The sequence below is a fragment of the Ambystoma mexicanum genome, chromosome 7q (genome assembly GCF_040938575.1).
Source record: "Ambystoma mexicanum isolate Mex_15411 chromosome 7q, UKY_AmexF1_1, whole genome shotgun sequence".
Taxonomy (NCBI): Eukaryota; Metazoa; Chordata; class Amphibia; order Caudata; family Ambystomatidae; genus Ambystoma; species Ambystoma mexicanum.
In genome coordinates, this window is record NC_090941.1 from 695070145 (window position 1) to 695084813 (window position 14669).

Genomic DNA, 14669 nt, shown 5'->3' on the forward strand with positions numbered 1-14669 from the left:
TCACGTACCCTGCTCACACCAGCCAAATCGCGTGGAAAGGGCTACATGTGCTGCCATCAGCCGAGAAAACATCCCGCAGGCAGCCCACACCACAAGGGACCCCCCCATCACCCCTGACCATATCCCGCAGGCAGCCCACACCAGAAGGGATCCCCCATCACCCTTGACCATACCCCACAGGCAGCCCACACCACAAGGGTCCCCCCATCACCGACCATACCCCGCAGGCAGCTCACCCGTGGCCATACACCGCAGGCAGCCCACACCGCAAGGGTCCCCCATCACTCATGACCATACCCCGCAGGCAGCCCACACCACAAGGGCCCCCCATCACCTGTGACCATACCCCACAGGCAGCCCACACCACAATGGACCCCCCATCACCCGTGACCATACCCTGCAGGCAGCCTGCACCACAAGGGTCCCCCCATCACCCGGGACCATTCCCTGCAGGCAGCCCACACCACAAGGGATCCCCCCATCAACCGTGACCATACTTGGCAGGCAGCCCACACCACAAGGGCCTCCCCATCACATGTGACCATACCCCAGAGGCAGCTCACTCATGACCATACCCCGCAGGCAGCCCACAACACAAGGCCCCCCCATCGCAATGAACAGCAAGCAGCACCAGTAATGTCCCCACTGCCCCATGTGCAGGAAAAAGCCAGTGAAATGGCCAATACTGCGCAAGGCCCCACACCATCCATGGCCCAGCACACAGCCCCCTCCATCGTAATTGCATGAAAAATCACACCCCACAGGCAGCCCACACCACATGGGATCCCCCATCACCCGTGACCATACCCCGCAGACGGCCCACATCACAAGGGTTCCCCATCACCCATGACCATACCCGCAGGCAGCCCACACAACAAGAGACCCCCCATCACCTGTGACCACACCCCGCAAGCAGCCCACACCACAAGGGCCCCCCCATCACCTGTGAACATACCCCACAGACAGGCCCTGACTCATGTCCCCCACCCCACCAACAATGGCAACCTGCAGGCAGGCCCCGACTCATGTCCCCCCACCCCCACCAGTGACGGCAACCTGCATGCAGGCCCCGACTCATCTCCCCCCACCCCCACCAGTGATGGCAACCTGCAGGCAGGCCCCGACTCATATCCCCCCAACACATTGGCCTAACATGCAATCATGTAGCATATGTCCACTAAAATGCCACTGCACGCTGCCCCCCCCACAGTACACCTGAAAACCCATCCATTGGTCCTGCTCCCAGTACATGCCCCATGGCATGGGAATCACGAATTCACACATGCATGTTTGCACACACATGAACAACATTGCTCAACAGCAGGGACATGTAACAAAGCATGAAGAGCAGACACCACTTGGATTTTAAGGTATAACAATGTATTAATGTATATAACTCAAACTTACTAAAAGATAACCAGTAAAATCAACATGAATGTAATCGAAATAAAATTGAAAACAAAAAGAAATGTGATGTAAGAAAGGAAAAACTCAAAAAAGTGGTCCATGTCCATTGATGCTTCTCAAATTGTAAAACAGAAATTATTAAAAAAACATTCCTCCATGGTGAACAATAAATAAAAAAATATATATATTTGTCCAACTATATATAGAAAGCTCCAGGGTCCATGATCCCAAAACAAAAATTAACATCCATAACAAGTCTAAGAAGAAAGAACTGTTTACAAGATGTGGAGCAAAGTCCATGAACTCCAAATAAAAAAAACAAAAAACAAATGAAACGTACTCCCAAAGAACTATTTATAAAGGCAGCGGGCTAGTCCTATGACTCGCCATTTTCCCCAAGAGTTTTGGCCAGGGCATCATCGAACTCTGCGTCTATTTCCCTGAGGCAGGCCTGTTCTCTCCCCTCGAGGGCCCGCAGGGACTCCATCGTGCTCCTCTCAAACTCCCTGCAAGACTCCTTGAGAAACTTGGCCCGCCTCTCTGTCCGATGCAGGGTGTTCTCCGCCCTGGCTACGGTGAGTCGTGCCCTCTGTGCCCGCTGCCGCTCTGCTCCCATCTGCTGGCCTGTCTGCTCCAACACGGAAGACATCCTTGTGTTAAGGTCCACGTTTCCATCATGCCCCATGGCCGATACCTGCCCCTCTGATGTTGAGCGCCCGAGTCCTGTCGCCTCCTACGTCAAGCCTGCTGCTGCCGAAAAGCCCAGTGCCTATGCCTCCGGGACAGCCTCTGGGAGGATGACAACCCCCGGGGGTGTTGTGCACATGCCCTGCTGCTTGGTGCCTGCAATTCTTCCATTGCCATTGGTCCTGTTGCCGCGGTGACCACCTGTGATGAACCTCCTTCGACTCCCGACTGTGGCAGGGATATGGTCTGCACCAGACTGGCCATCAGGGTTGGGAAAGGTACACAGGGGGCCGTGGTGGTATCTGGGCCGGAAGACGGCAGGGAGGACGACTGGCACACGGAGGAGGAAGAGGAGGAGGGGGTTGCAGCAGTGGCCAGCACACGTAGCACATTCATGAGCATGAACTGTGCTAGCCAGTTGATGAGGTGACAGACCTCATTGTGATGATGTGCAAGCCCCTGATTGGAAACCTGCACATCATCACGAATGCTGGCTGTACTCCTTGTAATACCGGCTAGCAAAGGTTCATCCCTGTTACGAATTGCCTCATCTGCAGGTAGTGGAAGATCCGTTTCCGTGGATACATACGCCACCTGCGGATGGGTCCGGCCTGAGGCATGCCTGCAGGTGCACACTGGTGCAGTCGCAGTTCCAGGGACAGGAGCAGTCACACGCCCCTCCATGGTGACCTGCACTGCCTCCAGTCCCTGACCCTGGACTGCACCAGGAACACCTACCTCATCACCCCCACTGGTCCCCATGTGCTGGGCTGATGTGGCCCCCTCCTCCTCCTCCACCACCACCAACCTGTATGACTCCCCACTGTCTTCTGCATTGGATTGCCCCTGTGTGGTCTGAACTGTCCCTCCCACTGCCGAGGAGCCCAAGACCAACTTCACCCTCTTGGGCCTCCCCGCAGCAACTGCAGGCGATGACTCTGATGCAGCATTAGTCTCCTCGCTCCCGGAAGATGACATAACCTGGGAGGATGACTGGGCCTTGCGTCATTGCCTGGTGGAGGCATCCCTGCTGCGGTGCTCCACGGCGCCAACTCCGTCCTCTTCCTCCATCATCACCGTGGATAGGGAGACATTGAATACAAGCATCAGTGTACCGAACAAATGTCTGCTTGACACAAAGCAAATGCACATGAGTGGCACTGTCAAAGGTCAAAACCATCACCACCCTCCCCAACACACAGGTCAGTGCAAGCAACACACATGCACAAACATGCATGCCATGTGCCACAAACATTCACATCCATGTACAAGGTTCTGCAAGCACATCTGAAGAGGGGATGAACCTCACATGCATCATGGTACATGCACATCACATACACACACATCACCTGACAGTCATGCATCAGGCCATGTAGACCTCCTGTCACAGTGCACTTGGGGGTCAACTGGACCGCATGAGTCAATCACACATTGAGATGCTCATGTATCATGCATACATGGGGTTGGCCATTCACACACTCACTACTCAGACACACGCACATGTACACCATGCATGTCCATGATGGTGACATAAGCACCCATGTGCCACACCTCTCGCATGCCCCAGTCCAGACATAGGTATTCAAACATGTGCGCATCGTTACATGCTGGTGCGCATCATGCATTGCAACACAGACCCCATTGATGTGGCACATGCTTGAACGGACTCACATGCAGCACTGTCAGTGACATGCACACAGACATCTATACAGGAGGCATGCCAGACATAAGGCCAAGGTGCACACTCCAGTTACACATCAACATGCACATGCACTATGGTGGACAAGAACACATGAACACTTACCAGTCGACTCCAGCCAGAGCACCAACTCCAAGACCTGGGAGTACAGCGCTGGGTAGAAGTGCTCCAGGACCCTCATCTCGTCCCAGCGCCTTGCTCGATCATCAACTGCCTCGAGGAGGCGCTGGGCTTTGTTGTGGTTCCTGGACTTGAAGTCTTCCCAGTGCTTACAGACATGTTGATAGTCGCAGGGTGCCACCCCCTCCATGTTTATGGCACCCAGGATGTCCGCCCAGATCGTCGTCCGTCCTTCCTTGTCGACTTGCGATGGTCCAGGTAAGAGGGCATCATGTGGAGGAGAAGCTGACAGCCTTCTGTCTCTCTGCCGGGGGGTTGCCACTTGCCTCAGATGGTGTTGGGTCAGATATGGCAACCCCCGAGGCAGGTGTGGGTGGGCAAGGTGGTCCTGGGGCTGGGCTGTGGAGCTGTGGTATGGCAGTCGGGAGTCTTCAGGATCATCAGAGATGGTCACAACAGGATCACTGGCAATTGCTTCAGAGCAGGCACCAAAATGCAGGGCATGTGGTCAGCAGGCACACAGAGTGGCCTGGCATCAGCAGGTGGCTCTAGGTGGCAGATCGGGGCAGTTGGAGGCAGGTAAATGGCCTTGAAGGCAGGAGCATTGGTCTTCCATGTTTTTTTTCGCGTGACCAGCCGGAAACAGACTGACTCCACACATGCGGAAACAGTGCGTTAGCGTGTAATCGGAGGAAAGGCCATAAGTGCGTAAATTACGTGACGCGTGCTGGACGTTGGGCGTTGCCGTTCAGTATCGGGTTAAAGGTCTGCGTAGGACAACAGTGCACTACACGTGCTTTTCATGGGGATGGACGTGTGAACTTTACTTCTTTGTGGGTTCGCACGCAAATAGTTCACTACTGTGCGTACTTCTTGTTTTGGCGAGGGAGTTACCTATGCGCACATGCGCGTGTGATTTTTTTTCTTTCTGCAAGGCAGACAGTGAGTGGCGCATGCATTTTTCATTCTGTGGTTGACCCTGTGTGCACATATCCCATTTTTGGGCGCATAGTAGCCTATGTGTTCCTCGCGTACGCAATTTTTGTGTGCTGGGTGCCACAGCATACTGCAGGATGTTTTTTCATCACACGTCTGCTGCCAAGGGGTCGCGTACATGTTGGTTTTTGTTTTTAGGGTGCCTGAGCGTTGTGCGACCCGTCCATTTTCCGCCAGGGGTCACACTGAGCCTTGCTGGGGTACGCATGTACGATTAACATCACGTACCCTGCCCACTCACTCCAATTGCCCAGGTGAATTGTCTGCTGCACCCCCCATTGCACCATTCCACCTGTGCCATGACTGGGAGGGGAAAAGGTGGGAAGGGAGGCAAAGGTGGCCGAGGGGGCTGAGGTGCTGGAGCTGGCAGAGGTAGCCAAGGGGGCCGAGGTGCTAGAGCTGGCAGAGGTGGCCGAGGGATCCAGGGTTCCTATATGGCCCACTGGCAGTGTGTCGCCGATCGCATCAGCGCCCTGGGCATTGAGAGGCGCACAGCTTCTGAGGTAATCAAGCACTGGAATGACCTCCGGTGCCAAGCCAAAGGTAAGATGGGTGCCAACTACTCCTCCACTCTGGTGACTGGAGGTGGACCAGCAGCAGAGGAAGAAGTATTCACTCCACATGAGGACATTGATAGTCAGATGACTGATGCAGAACTGATCCAGGGCATAGGGGGCCTTCCAAATTATGAGGCAATGTTTGGTGAGTGGTGATGGGTGTGTGTCAAGGACATGTGTATGTTGCATCATGGCCGTGTGTTGATTGTCTGGCAGTTCTGCATGCATTCACATGACTACCATGGGTGTACCATGTCAGGGTAATCTGACAGGTACTTGTTGTCCTGCAGCCTACACATGCACAATGTGCTGCACTTCCTGACAATGGACATCTGCACACGTGCTCAATCCTCCAGTTACACCCTCTGTCCGGGACCTCTTGGCCCTCTTCCTGATCAAATGTCTGATGGGCTGTGACCATGTGCCACTCAACATTGTCCCTCTCTGTGCTCATCTCTGACATCTCTGATTGTTCACCCTGCCAGCCAAACCTCCGGTGGGATGGCCTCCCTTTCCCCACCTCCCCACGTAGGCCCGCAGTCTCCAGAGGACTGGTCATACATGTGGTGTGGTACTGCAAAGTCATCTAGCAATATTCATGTGCTCCTACTCACTGCGCTCGGCAACTCATCCTGAGCTGGACTATGAGGGTCGTTCATTTGTCTTGGGGGCAGGTGTTGCATCTCCATAGGACTGTGATATTGGCATTGGGTCACAGAAGGTACGGCTATTGATTTCCTTCATGGTGCAATGTCCACAGGGACATTTGGGAGCTGTGGGCACAGTTAATTCGAATCTATCTTCCACATTGGCTTACCTATCATGGACTGTGATCATACCTTCACTGTTCACTCAGGGTCAATCACTTCTCACATTGCAATCAGTTGGTGGTGACGGTCTCCCTTTGGCAGTGGCCTCCCTCTGGTATGGGCTCCATGCCTGATTTGGACATATGCTGTGCTTTCACTAATCCTCACCCCTGCTGACGTCCACGATAAATGATGGAATGTACTAGTCACCTGCCCAAACTCTGTCCTAACGCACATGCCTCTGAGCCGACAGTTTTACATGTGCGCTGCATCCACACCATACACCACACTTGGGGGAGGTTGGATGTACACCTACAACCTTCTTCACGATATTGACACATGTTGTATGCACTTCCACCTGGCCACTACATTCCCATGGGTTGCCAGTGTGTTGTGTGTGATTCGTGTGATGTTCACCTGTGGTGCATGGGCCACTCCCACTTACATCCACTGTGATCACCTCCAACATGCATTTTTACTTGACTGGTGTTGATGTGACATGGACTCATGGGACGTGTGTGTCCACATTCAACATTTCACTGCAGCCTTGCATATTGCCACCTTGTGGGACTTGTGTGTATGGAGTTTTTGTGTTACATGTCATGTCATGTCACATCCCTCATTCTTGGCTCTGTGACAGTGGTATGCTTGTTACATCTGTTGCATTTAGCAGATCAAGGCAAGGCTATGGTACTTGGCATATGTGTGTTTACACCATGGATGTTGGTGTATGGATTATGCCATTCAGGAGCTACATGGTTGGAGCAGGTGCTGGGCACCATGCACCAAATGTGTTTTTGCCCTTCCCACACATGTCCATGTCTTCTTTATTGCTGTCCATCACTTGCATTGACACTGCATACGTGTGCGAGATTGTGACAGGGCACGTTGATGTCTTGCATGTCGACATTGTGGTGGCTATGTGTATTGTCTACACTGATTCCATGACTAATCATGTGTTTTTCTGTCTATGTACAGGTGATGAGGCACTGGAGGCAGAAGAGGAGGTGGAAGAGGTACAGGATAGTGAGCCACGACCAACCACCAGTGAAGGACGTGGGGTGGTGTCCCATGACAATCCACTGATTTTGCAGGCCATCCTGGATGTGACTCAGTCTGAGTCAGCCTCTGAAGATGCCTATGTCTCCGGTGGTGCAACAGACATGGATGCCTGTGTGATGATGCCTCTGTTGTAGGTGAGTGCATGGAGTGTGGATCCTGTTGCATCCCAAGCATCTGAAGGGGGAAAACCCCTCACAGGGCCAGTCTGTTTTGGTGCATCCATCTGTGGTGGTGTTGGCGGCAGGGCCACAGTCCACAGTCTTGACTCCTGGGCCTGGGCCAGCTGATCAAGGGAGGGATGCAGTCCTGCAGCCAAAGGCAGCAGCATCACATGAAGGGCCAGGTTCCCTTGGCCACGGCGGTTGTGGGGTCCACTAACAGGGTGGCCGTGAATCAACTGGCTTTACTGTGTGTCAAGCAGTCCATGTATGCTGATGCAAGACAACAGGCTGCTTCACAGGAAATGTTGGCTCAGGGCATGGATAGGGTGGCCAATTTCATGATCCCCCTGGCTAGACAGGTGGAGCACCAGCAGCAGTTATTGTGGTCCACATGCCGCATACACAGGCTGAACATGCTGGCCAGCAACAGGAGCCGACAGGCAGACCTGAGGGATCTGCATGCATCCTTGTCTGCAGAGGGTCAGGCCCACAGGGAAGCCCTGAGGTTGGAGTATAGGTCCCTCAGGACAACACTGGCTGTACTCAAGGCATCTAGCAGTAGGCAGTCTGAAGAGCAGTTGTAACTGATGACTCATGCCATCACGGAGGAACTGTGTGCATCCCGTGAGGTGTTGCATGGTGACCTCCAAACCATCAGGTTGCAGCTGCAGGCATCTCAGTCCCACATGGCCACTGCCATCGAGGCCCAGACCAGGGCCATACATGGTGTACCTCCCTCGCCACTTCCACATTCAGATGCACCACCAGAGTATGATGACAGCAGCGACAGGTCTGCTGATCCCTGATAGCCATGCAGCCCGTTAACCCAAGGAGGTTTTTCTTTCAGGCATCATCCACACATGTGGGTGTTGGTGTGCACCCTGCACCTCCTCCGTCCTGGGTGCCGCCCACCGCCAAGTCCCACATGGGCAATTTTGTTTTTTTTCTCTTTATCTTTTTTTTTTCTTTTTGTGTCTATAGTGCATTTATGTGACAGTGTGTTGCTTTGTGTGGCATCCAAAGCCATCCACTGTGGTTTCCAGCTGGGCCCATTCAGGCTTGTCTCTTGTCTCATGTTGGTACCCTCCTTGTTCGTGCCTTGGGGTCCAGACACATGTACGCCGCCTGCTTCCCCTTTCCATGGGCTTGCAAGGAGTGCATCACATGAAAGTATCTTACACATTGGCAATGGGCTTCCATGATATCTGTGGGCAGTCTCAAGTCCAACATGTGTATACAGCCCTAGTGGGAATCATGCTTGTTTGTCCCTTTTGGTATGTGCATTTAGTCCCATACTTTATTGGTGTGTTAACTTCATTTATTTGCTTGTCTGTCTTCATTGGTGTTGGCCTTATGGCTGTATACAATTTGATGATCCCTTTGGTTGTCTGGAACACACGTATGTCCAAGGGTGACATGCGCAAGTTGCGACACATTGTAGCATGAGTGCAGTTGTGTCTGGTCACGGGAGGAGGGTTTCACTGTTGGGTGCTGTGTGTCTGGTATGTTGTACTGGCCAATTGTTGTTCCTGTGTACATTGTTGGGTTTAGTTGACATGATGGATTGATTCATGGACTTGGTCCATTGATTGTTCATCACTTTGTGGCAGTGGTGTTATGTGTTGGCCCTTTGTTTCTCTGCTTGGGAATTGCATACCATGGAACGTTGTGCGGGACAGGTGACATGAATTGTGTGGGGGTTTGGGTGACATACCAGCATTTAGATGGTTGCTTTGGCATGGTGGTGGTTGGAAGTTCCTTCTTCAATGAGTCCCTTGTGTATGCGCCAAATTGTGTTGCTTTTAGTGCTAGGGAATGCACACAATGTGGCACTTATTAGGCCACATTCTCAGGGTGGTTATGCTTGGACATATTGTTGCCCCTATGTCATCATCCATTGTGGCCTGGCATGTGCCAGGGCTGTGTGCATTTCTCAGGGGTTGGATTTTAGGTGAAAGATTGTGCCATAAGCTGTTTAAGGGCAGCCTTGCTATGTGCCCTTCCCCCTCCCATGCGCAGCCACCATGCATGTGTTTGGGGATGTGGGGGCACCACCATGTCCACTGACACATGCTGCCACAATGATCCTGCACACTACTGGTGGTGCATATAGTAGATGTCAAACAGATTGGTCAAGGGAGCAGAAGCGTGACTTTACCATTCCGAATGTGTGCTCCACTATGGCCCTAGTTGCAATATGGGCTGCGTTGTATTTTACCTGGGTGGTGTGGTGGGGTTCCGTACTGGCGTTATCATGTAGGTGCTCAGAGGGTAGGCACTGTCCCCTGTAGAGTTGAGATGGGTTGTCAGTGATGTGGTTTAGTCTGCGTGAGACATGCATGCAATTGGCGGGCCATTTGTACTCACCAATGAGCCATGTGTTGCCATGCCTCCCAGCTTCCAGGGCCTGGTGCAGGGGTGAAATTCTGTAGATGAAACTATCGTGGGTGGACCCTGGATAGTTAGCATATACAGAGGTGATGATTCCCTTAGCATCACATACAACCTGCACATTAATGGAATGCCAATGCTTGCAATTGCAATAGATGTGCTCTGTGGCCCTAGGTGGACGTAGGGCCACATAGGTGCAATCAATGGTACCAAGCACTTTGGGAAGTGTGCCACCCCATAGAAGCCCTGGACCGCGGCTTGCCTTTCTGCGGGTGTTCTGGGCATGTATATGTGCCTGCGGACTGAGGGGCGTGCAGTCATGATTGCCAACACCTGCTGTAGGCAGCATGACTGCGTGGCCTGTGAAACACCCTCAACTATGGCAGTTGTCCGGTGAAATGACACAGTGGCCAAAAAATGCAGTACATTGAGCACCTTTTCCAAGGGGCTCAGAGCTTGAGAGCACAGGGTGGGTGATGTGAGGTCACCCTCCCACTCAGTGACCAGGTGAAGGATTATATGAGGTGGAAACCTATACCTGCCATAGACCTGGTCATCAGGCATCCCAGAAAGGCATGTCCTGGGTAAAGAAATGCGGGGCCTGGCTATCCTCCTCCTCCTGTGGTGTCCCACGATCACTGCTGCGAGTAATGGTACATTCATCGTCGCTGTATATGCGCGTTTGTGTTTGCGCACGCTTTTTATGCATTGTTTTAGGTGCACGGTGGCGCTTACGCGTGATTTCGCTTGGCGTACGTGTTTCCGGATTAGCGTGTCTTTTGCAGCATGCAGGAGTGCCCAGTTTAATTCCATGAATACGTGTTTTTAGCGTTCATGTGGGCGTTGCGAGTATTTTACTGTGGTACTTCCCACGTAACGCCCACATTTACGCTTGTTGTTCCCCATTCTATGTTTTCCGCCCCCTTTTTAGGTGTGTGCGCTGGACGGTGTGCACCTTCAATGGTGTCTCGTGCAAGGCGTTCGTAGTGTTGCATATCAATGATATGATATGATATTTTATTTGCATCGCGCCCATACACAAGTGTTTCAGAGTGCGACGAGGCAAGGGGGGGAAAACAAGGTTGACAAAACAATGATCTTACTAGGCCCAGTGACATTGAGAATGCACAAATGCAAGGGAGATGTCAGGGGGAAAGTGTGAGGGGTGGGGGGAGTGGAATTTGCTGAACACGTGAAAGAACAACAACAGGTAGTGTGGCCAGCAGGTGGTAAGTACAAGAATAAGGTTTAGACAACAAGTGGTTGATAAGTGCTGGAAGGGAACTATAGGGTTTCAGATACAGACCCAAGTGCACAGGTTGCCAGGAGGCAGTGCGGGTGTGTGGTCGCAATATGGTCATATTAAACATGTTTCTGATGTTTGTTAATCTGCTTAGAATCACATGCTGTGCATATAGTTCGACATACAGTGGTCACTGCAGAGTATTGCATCTTGTTTTTCGAGAGTCAAAAGGGGACGTCGGCATAGGCGTGTCTGTAACACTATCCCTATAGAGACATGTAGTGTACCCAAAATCCCCTCACGCATCAAGGTCCCTCAGATTGTTTTTTTCCGCCCAGAATACTGGTCGCCTTTAGCGGAGCTCTTAAAGAGACATTGCTTTTGTCCCTTCGACCTTTGGTCGATTTGTTTAATTGTTGTTATATATCATCACCTACTGGCCCTCTCGTTGACGGCTGTTCCGGATCTCCGCTGAGACAAGACCTTCGATGGACAGTGACCCCATCGGCGCTGCCGACCACGTGGCCCGGCCTTCGCCGGCCTACACAGTAGGGAGAGTGGGGTCGGGGTGGACATTTCTGTTTCAGACTGAGAATGCCTTTCCCTTTCTTCTCCCTTTCCTTCTTGGTCGTCATCCCTTATAGCGTCCTCAGCTATGGAGAGGACTCCATTTAGATTTTTCCCTCGTTGTAAAGGCAAGTTCCTGTGGAAGGATAAGCATAAGCAGTGTAACCGCTGCTTACCTCTCCAGCACGACAAAACTGGTTGCGTGGCTTGCAAGCTCCTCCGCCCTAAAACTCTGAAGGAGCGCAGGGTCAAAAGGTGGGCAGCATATGGGATGCCAAAGGCTGATTCCTCGCCCGCCGTTGTGGTCGCTGAATGTGACGAGGGTGATAGTGATGACCCGACCTCTGCACTGGAGGTTGTAGACCTCTCGACGGAGCGCTCTCGTTCCGCGGCGTCTGTCCCCGGCCCAATAGGCACGGCTCTGGCCCTGCTTTGGGGGATGTACACCCCAGCGACGCTGATGGACAATTACACGTCACAAAGCACTCAACCCCCGGCCATTCCTCAGTGAAGTTGAAGAAGGCTGCTGCGCCAACGGGGACGCTGGCACAGCCAGCAGTCCCCGCCAACCATAAAGGTAGGCAGCCCTCCCCGCAGCCGCATCTGTGCCTAGCGACCGGGCTGATTAACACACAGGGTGCTACCCCTAAAGTATCTGGCGCCGTCGAGACGCATCGCAAGAAGGCATCCGTCGACGGCAAGGTTCCGGCTCTGCCGAAAACAACTCCACACGATCAGCTCCCGGCTGGGAGGATGGTCACCGAGAGCATCGCGAGGATCGTCTCCGATGAAGCTCAGAAACGGCTGGCGAAGGAATCGCCAAAGCCTGCTGAGAAAGTCAAGGAGATGCCAAGACCTAGCGAAGGTGCGACAGGAGCGTCGGAACCCTCCCCTAGGTCGAAGGAGAGACTCAGACCGTCTGGCCCATGAAGGGCGACGGGGGGATTTCCTTCACTTTGTTGGAGAGATCTCGATGTCTGGAGGCGCAGGAACAGGATTTTCCGCCCCGGGACCATTCTGGTCTTTTCATTGGATCAGGTCGAGATTTGAGACCTGTATGGACAGGTTGGATTGGTTTGCTTCTTTTTCTAAGCAGACCACACCTAAAAGGCCTATGAATGAAATCCCTCAGGCCCCCCAAGGCAAGTTTCCAAGATCTTTCGACCCCCAGGAAGAGGTACTGTACACATAGGCAGCAGCACACTTTGAGATCGATATGGGGAGAATATCCCTGATGTTGATTTTGTGGAGAAAATCAGCAAGGAAAAGCCACCGGCTAGCTGGGCCATTCCGCTCCACGCTTCCATCAAAAGGCACTTTGCGCCCTCTTTGTCTACACCAGCCTTGGTCAGGGAAGTTAACCCACGGATTGAGAAACTCTTCAGACCCTCCCCCTCTGATCCTATTTATATTAGAGGCCACTCCATCCCAGACTCTCTGGTGGTGACCACCACGAGGAAGAGGGCAGAGGTTCCTCTATCCACCGGAGAAGCACCCCCTGATAAGGAATGGAAGAGGCTCTATGCACTTGGGAAGAGGATTACGGCCTCGGCGGCTTTCGCTACGCGTATTGCCAACGATACAACCCTGTTGGCCAGTTACGCTGATGCCCAATGGGCTTTGTTGCGCGAAGGCCTACAGGAGGTTCCTGAACCACTTTGCACCCGTCTCTTGGCCACGGTTACCAAGGGCACTCAAGTGAACCAGAGCATCATTAAAAATACTTTAGATGCTGCGGAAACGGCTGGGAGTTCCTTAGTCCAGGGCCTACTCCTCAAAAGGCATGCATGGTTTAGGAACTCAGGGTTCAAGCCAGAGACCGAGGCGTCCCTCATTAACAAACCCCTGGAGGACTCCAACTTGTTTGGAAAGGTGGTTGATGATGCCCTGGAAACAGCGAAAAAAGGAGCATGAAATCTTGAAAACCGTGGACCAGATCACGAGACCCTCCAATAGGCACGAATATGGCAATAGGCGCCTTTTTCGTGGCCAACACCAACCTCAGCAGCAGTATACCTCAGGCAGCAACTGGTCCTCCCCTCAAGGAACCAGTGGTTACAACACGCCGTATGCCCAGAGAGGCCAGCATCGTGGGAAAGGAAGGGGTTGTGGCCCTACTCCTAGAGGCTCCCCGGCCACCATCACTAAATGACCCGAAAATTCGGGTCCCTTCCCATGCCTCCCCGGTCGGGGGCCGGTTAACATCTTTTCTCCAGGCATGGGAGAGGGTTACTACAGACCGTTCTGTACTGTCATCAATAGCCCACGGTTACTGTATCGAGTTCAACCGGTCCCCGACATTCAGACCTCCAAAGGAAAGACGTCTCACATCAGAACACCTTCTCATCCTTCTTCAGGAAGTAGAATCACTGCTGCAAAAAAGAGCCATAGAGGTTGTGCTTCTGTCACAGGTAAAGGAGGGTATTTATTCAGTGTACTTCCTTGTACCCAAAAAGGATCTAACCCTGCGCCCTGTATTAGATTATGCCCAGCGAACAAATTTGTAAAACCTCAAAAATGTTGTATGGTGACTTTTCAGGAAGTAATACCCCTGCTCACGCAGGAGGATTACATGGCAATACCGGATATGAAAGATGCATACTTTCATATCTCAATGTTGCCAGCGCACATGAAATACCTCAGGTTCATGATAGAAGGCAAACACTATTATTTCAAAGTGCTACCCTTCGGCATAGCCTAAGCACCAAGGGTATACACGTAGGTACTGGCAGTGGAAGCGGCACATCTGCACATGTTGTCCATTCCGGTTTATCCTTACCTCGACGACTGGCTCATAACAGGGGATTCTTATGAAACATGCTTCTCAAATACCCAAAAGACTATAGACCTCTTATTCCACCTGGGATTCTCCATCAACGTGAAGAAGTCCAGTCTAGACCCCAGCCAAGTCAAACAATTCCTAGGGGCTCTAATTCAAAAAAGGGGCGGCCTTGTCTTCCCCTCCAATGA